This window comes from Rhipicephalus sanguineus, chromosome 1, assembly GCF_013339695.2.
Source record: "Rhipicephalus sanguineus isolate Rsan-2018 chromosome 1, BIME_Rsan_1.4, whole genome shotgun sequence".
NCBI lineage: Eukaryota > Metazoa > Arthropoda > Arachnida > Ixodida > Ixodidae > Rhipicephalus > Rhipicephalus sanguineus.
The window spans coordinates 97,521,946-97,527,925 of NC_051176.1; the positions used below are offsets into that span (position 1 = coordinate 97,521,946).

Genomic DNA, 5,980 nt, shown 5'->3' on the forward strand with positions numbered 1-5,980 from the left:
CTCAAATCGTAGCGCCCACCCACTGCTAGCCTTGAAATTGCTGTACCCAAGGGTGCAAGCGAATATAGGGGCCTTTTGGTGAGTGATCGGGCCGCCCAGCAGCATGTTCTTTGCACGCATTTCTAGGAACCACGAGTACAGGGCTTTTTTTAGGTTGACGTAAGCTGCTTCCTTTACCTTTCTTCTTTGTTGACCTGCGCCACTAGCACTGGCGGCACTCAGGATGCCGTCTTTGAGTTTCAAAATTCCGGAGTCTGAGCTCGGTGACATCCCGTACGTTTCAGCATCAGCCGCCTTCTTTTCGCCGCTCATTACTTCGGTGATAATTTTGGCCTTTACGTCAACGAACAGAACTTTTATCTTGCGGAATACACCACTAATCGTGAACAGGAAAACCCAACCTATCCACCAGAGATCAAACCACCAGCTGCGCTCGCCAAGCCGACTTATGCACAACGAGATCACACAACGGGTGAAAGAAAACGCGCTCGGCCAACACGCTTCGTGAACCTACACTCTAAGAAAAAATAGATTCAAAAGAGGGTCACTATCGCGTGACTCTCTTCGGGTGTCCATTTGACCCCTTTTGGAAGGTAGATGAAGAGAAAGAGAGTTAGCATTTCGGCTGGAGTCACGGGACTCTCCTGAAGCGCGTTTCGACTGGCTTCCGTGACGAAGGCGCCGTCGTATACGCCATACGTATCGCGCGTTTGCCGTTCGGCGCCTTTCTGGCGCGGTGGCTCGCCGACGGAGCCAGCCTGGCTGGCGCCGCGCCTCGGCCTCCTCTCTTAGTATGCTCGGTCTCTTGGAATGCGTTGCGTCGGTAGCGCGGGTTGCGTCAGTTGCCTGTCGTGTAGTTTTGTGTTCGAACAAAAATGCGCATCTTCGGTGGCGTTGACGCCAGGCTCCGTGCTCGAAGTAACGCTTGGAGGGCGGAATATTCATGGAGCTGCGGACACGGACAACGTGCGCCCGTTAACGGTAAGTGTACTGCTTTCGTACGTACTAATTATACTGCTTTAGCTGGGCGTCTGCAGCAGCTCTGCGGAAGTTATCTGCCAGCCATTTCCAACAGAAGCCTGCGTCCGCGGGGCTATTGCGGATGCCCAACTAAAGCTGTCAGTTAACGGTTTGACACCGTTATGCGCGTTGCTGTACAAGCTCCCATAAAATGAGCGATGCAAACAATTATCAAGGGTCATTTTTTGCTGATCGCACATTGTGTCTGCACTGCTGAAGGTGCAAGATGTCGTTTTGAGATACGCTTTAGTCTACTTCATAACATTTCATCAACCTTGAGTGTGCAGCGTGCTTCAGGGTGTGGGAACGTAAAAAAAAGCCCCTCCACATAACGCTTAGACGAACTATATATTATGGGTTTTTTTGGCTAAAAGACGGTAGTTTGACGTGCCGATATAGTAGAATGCTTCCAGCACGTACGCGTCAGTCACTTAAGTTGGACACGCCTCGCCGGTAAGGCGAAAAAGCTAGAGACTTTCGACGGCGCGCGTTGTTGCGGTCGCCGCCGTGCAATTTTGTCAGCGAAAGCTGTTATGAGATCATTTCAGCGGCCGTTTTTGGCGTTGTAGTTTCCCGCCGCCGCCGGTGTCCGTAACCACTATCGCCCGAAATAAGAAACAAAAACGAAATAAGAAAAATATTCCAGGATGGAACGATGTTCGAACATGGGCCCTCTGCGTGGGATCCCAGTATTCAACCTCTGAGCCACGCCGGTGCTTGAAACTGCTTTGCAAAAAGGCCCTATACAGGCTTCATGTCGGGAAGGAATCACATTAACATATGAAATATAGCGTGGTAGAAGAGTAAAATAAGCACTAAGCGTCGCACAACGCGAATTCTGTAACCAGGCGTCACATAATGCGAATTGCACAACGAGTAGGTTGTTGAATGCTTCCAACCCATTACAAAGGGCTCCACCATAATTCTTCATCGTCATCAGGCACAGCATCAACAAAGTGCGCATAATGCCTTACATGCGTTTAGTAGGTACCACGGCTCTCCATAGAATGACGAAAAATGGCATAGTGCCTGCTTCCCTACTTCTCAAAAAATTACAATTTATAGCGTAGTGGGCTCCTCGCAAGTGCTCCTGTATTGGTTGCAAAGGAAGCCCATAAGTGCATGATCCATTTCCTCGAGATCTCAGTGAAGTTCTCGCCCCGCCACGGTGGTCTAGTGGTTATGGCGCTCGACTGCTGACCCGAAGGTCGCGGGATGGAATCCCGGCCGCGGCGGCTGCATTTTCGATGGAGGCGAAAATGTTTGAGGCCCGTGTACTTAGATTTAGGTGCACGTTAAAGAACCCCAGGTGGTCGAAATTTCCGGAGCCCTCCACTACGGCGTCTCTCATAATCATATGGTGGTTTTGGGACGTTAAACCCCAGATATTATTATTAATATTATCAGTGAAGTTCTCCGCTGCGGTTTAATCGCAGGCCTGGCGTTTTTTTCCTTCGTTTCTGTTTGCTGTTTCCGTGGTTTGCCAACGTTTGCGACGACGCTATAAAAGAATCAAGTGAGTGTACGTGATTGTGGGTGTTATGTGCGCTCATTCTAGCATATGACATGCCTGATCTCGACGTAGACGGCGTCCGCGCGCGCTGGGTGTTGTTCGGGCGCTCGTACTCGAATGTGTTTGCCGAGTATTTATGGATGGGTTACGCTTGTAAAACATGCGGTCAGTAACCGCTCACGGCGTGCCCCTGACTGCCGGAGGATGTGCTTGGGTGTCGGAATATGCTGGCGCAAGGCTGTGCTTATTCTGAAACTAAATTTTGAAGCGATTCTCAGAAAAGAAGTGCTTTCATGCGTGCATAGCCAGTGCCTATTGCGAAACGATGTTCCCGCTGCCTTTTACGTGAAGATTTGTTTTCGATGAGAAATTATTTTGAACGAAACACTCGTGTCAGATGTGTATACAGTAACGGTTTGTTGATGAAAGGGTGGTTTTAAATACAAATAAGCAGTGTGTGTGTTGTGGGTATTCCCAGAATCCCGGATCACTTCTTCCGCCTCTTCACTCCAGTTGACAGCTACACTCGGGGAAACGAAGGTGTCGCTTGGTCTGGCGCCTCACCGCTCGTGATGGAAAAATCAACAGCGGCGTTCGCCCTGTCAACCGAACGAGGCAGTCGGTCCTACATTTCCTTTGGTTGGACAAGACGACGTAGGAAAAGAAGTGAGTGGCACCCACGCAAAGGAGCTTAAACCAATTTCCTTTGTTGTTTAAAAGAGGCTCGCATGATCTTGTGCTGCACGTTTGTCGCCAAGTGGCGTGTTACAAAAGCTACTATTTGCAAGTTGTGTTTTACACGATAGCGGCCAAAAACTTGGTTCCTTACCATGGCTGTTTGCATTTGTTGTTTTGTTTTGAGCCTTCATCATGTCCGTGTGAACTACGTATTGTGTAGATTTTGCAAACTTTTACTGCAATTTCATATTCTCGTCATAATATCACCTGCTTTTCAGATACCGTTTTTATGGCGCTCACGCTGAACAGGAGCGACAGCCTAGCAAGTCACAAAGTCTGATGCTTCTAGCCGTCATCACTTTTTGATTTATTCTTAATCATAAGGAATTAAGATTGAAACATAATGCCGATTTCTGCAGTTTGCATCATATGACACTATGCACATCAGTCGCACATTTTAGCTTGCTATACTCATACAGGCATGTAAATGAGGAATACCTAAACTTCTTTGTTGGAAGTCACAGACCATCTTTTCGCGCTTTCTATATTACTTTGCTGTGAAAGGTGTGTTGTTTTGACGAGTTTTATTAAAATAATGCTAAAATTGAACTATTATTTTTTTGCAGTCGCTGGGCAGAACGCCAAGTATTATTGGATTTGCTTAAACTGGATACTTCACAATTTTCAACAGTTGTCACGCAAAAGCAGAGCAAGGGTCAAATGAGTAGCTTAAAATAGTTGTGGAGTCGCTTGACGCTTCGGTGTGGGTCACTTGACCCCCATAGGAGTTACCGGCAAGAGTCGTCTGACACCCTATAGGTCGTAACTTGATCCTTCGGATAAGGGTCATTCCACTCTTCCTAGAGGGTCAGGGAACTCTCCTAGAGCTCGCCGACACTGACCCACCAAGAGAGTCACCGTGACTCTTTAAAGAGAGTCGTATACGTGGCAAGTCAGAACTCCCCGAAAAGAGTCACGTATACGCTTCTTTTTTTTTCTTAGAGAGTACTTTCGGTTAACATTTTCGCGTTCCAACAAGCCTGTGACATTATAACGGGACGCGTTCCGAAGCTTGCGAGGCACTCCGCTTAGCACAAGACGGTGTGCGCCCGCTGTGTGTTTTGTGCCTACACAACAGATGACCAGCGGTACGTTCTGAATACACGGATTGAAGTCCGCCGGTAAAATTTGTGCACTTGAGGTCCTGCCTAAAGTTTGCCTGAGTAAGTGGCTCTTGGCACGTGCGGGCGGTCCACATGGACTTCGTTAAATCGAAAGTGCAGTATAAGATGATCTCGTTAGATTGCGAAAAAAGGTACATGATCTTCAATGGGTCATAGATTTGGAAATTAAGAAGAAAACGCATTACTTTGTGAATTTCGTTAAAATAAGATTCGTTTTATCGAGGCTCTACTGTAGACACATTCTGCTCTTTTAGTGTCCACTCAACCTCCTACTCTAACAGGCAGATGAAATGTAGAACACGTTTGACAAATAATGACGCTAGATGGCGATCTCACACAACCACCTACCAGTCAAAATGTACGTATAGTAGCACGGCGACAGCGCATCACCCCCGTAGCCGCAAATAACGCCACGGAGCGTCACGCAGTGCGCACCGCGACGGACCTCTTCGAGGAACGGCTGCTTACCAGGCGCGTAGACACATGATCCGACCCACGGTGCCCAATGTTTCCTTAGTGCGCGCGCTTAAGGCTCGTTCACACCGGCGACTAACAACGGTCGCGCGACTATGTTAGTCGCAAACGGTCGCAAATGTCCACTTTGGTCGCAAAGCGACTGCTTTGGCTCAGTAGCTCGCTGCTCGATTTTTCAGTCGCGCGACTGCAGTCGCAAAGCTCTGAGCCAATCACATGCGCAGGAACAGGACGTCACGTTATTTTACGGGGCAATGGTAATGCGAGCTATATACGAGCAGACGTGAATTTTATGTCCCGACATATATAGGTCGCACGCGGTGTGAACATTCATCGCTTTGAGTCGTTTTTTGACCGCCAGTCGCAAACGATCGCGCGACCGTTGCTAGTCGCCGGTGTGAACGAGCCTTTGCTCTTCTTTTAGATGCGAAGCATCTTATGGCGGAGCTCAAACCGGTGGTGGTGGTGTGCGGCGTGACCACCCTCGCTGCGCATGCGCAAACGTTGTCCACACACCTCCTCTCCACACACCTCCTTCCCATTCCTCCTCCCCACTGCCCTCCCCTTCTCCACTTACCGTCCCCTTCTGAAACGCGGGCTCGACATGCCGAAACGCTTCTTGGCATCGCATCATGGTCCCCTTTAGCGGGAGATGGTGTGCCCCCCTCTCCTGCGCAACGCCACGATGGGCGCCAGCGCATGCGCATCACCTCCCCCTCTCTCTCCACTCCTACGCTCCCCCCTCGCGCGCCTGGCGACCGCGTTCTCCGCTCACCCTGTGAGAATTAACGGCAAGGCTAGAGGGAAGACACGACGCGCGTAGCGTTCCTCTTCGCGTTCCACGACGCGAGGTCGGTAGCATGCCCAACGAACGCCAACGGAATGCGATCGTGCAAGTGCTCCGGCTTCGCATCGCCTCATGGTCCCTTTTAGCGGGAGATGATGTAATTTTTCTTTGCTTTCACTGAAAGTCCGCTCTACTAACTGCTTCCCATTTTTCCTTCCTTTCTAGAGCTATTAGCTCCGAGAAGTTGGAGTGGCGCCGCCTGGCGGGAGGCGTGGATGACGTCACGGCAAGGACTTTTCGACGCCCGCCGTGACGCGCCGGCAT

At 49.8% G+C, this 5,980-nt stretch overlaps 1 long non-coding RNA gene across 1 annotated transcript; it reads left to right on the top strand.

Moving 5' to 3' along the window:
- Window positions 1-561: 561 nt before the first annotated feature.
- Window positions 562-3,542, top strand: LOC125756998 (uncharacterized). The gene is made up of 3 exons (XR_007414985.1): window positions 562-981; window positions 3,012-3,199; window positions 3,490-3,542. It is a non-coding gene; the product is annotated as an uncharacterized LOC125756998 (long non-coding RNA).
- The last annotated feature ends 2,438 nt before the right edge of the window (window positions 3,543-5,980 follow it).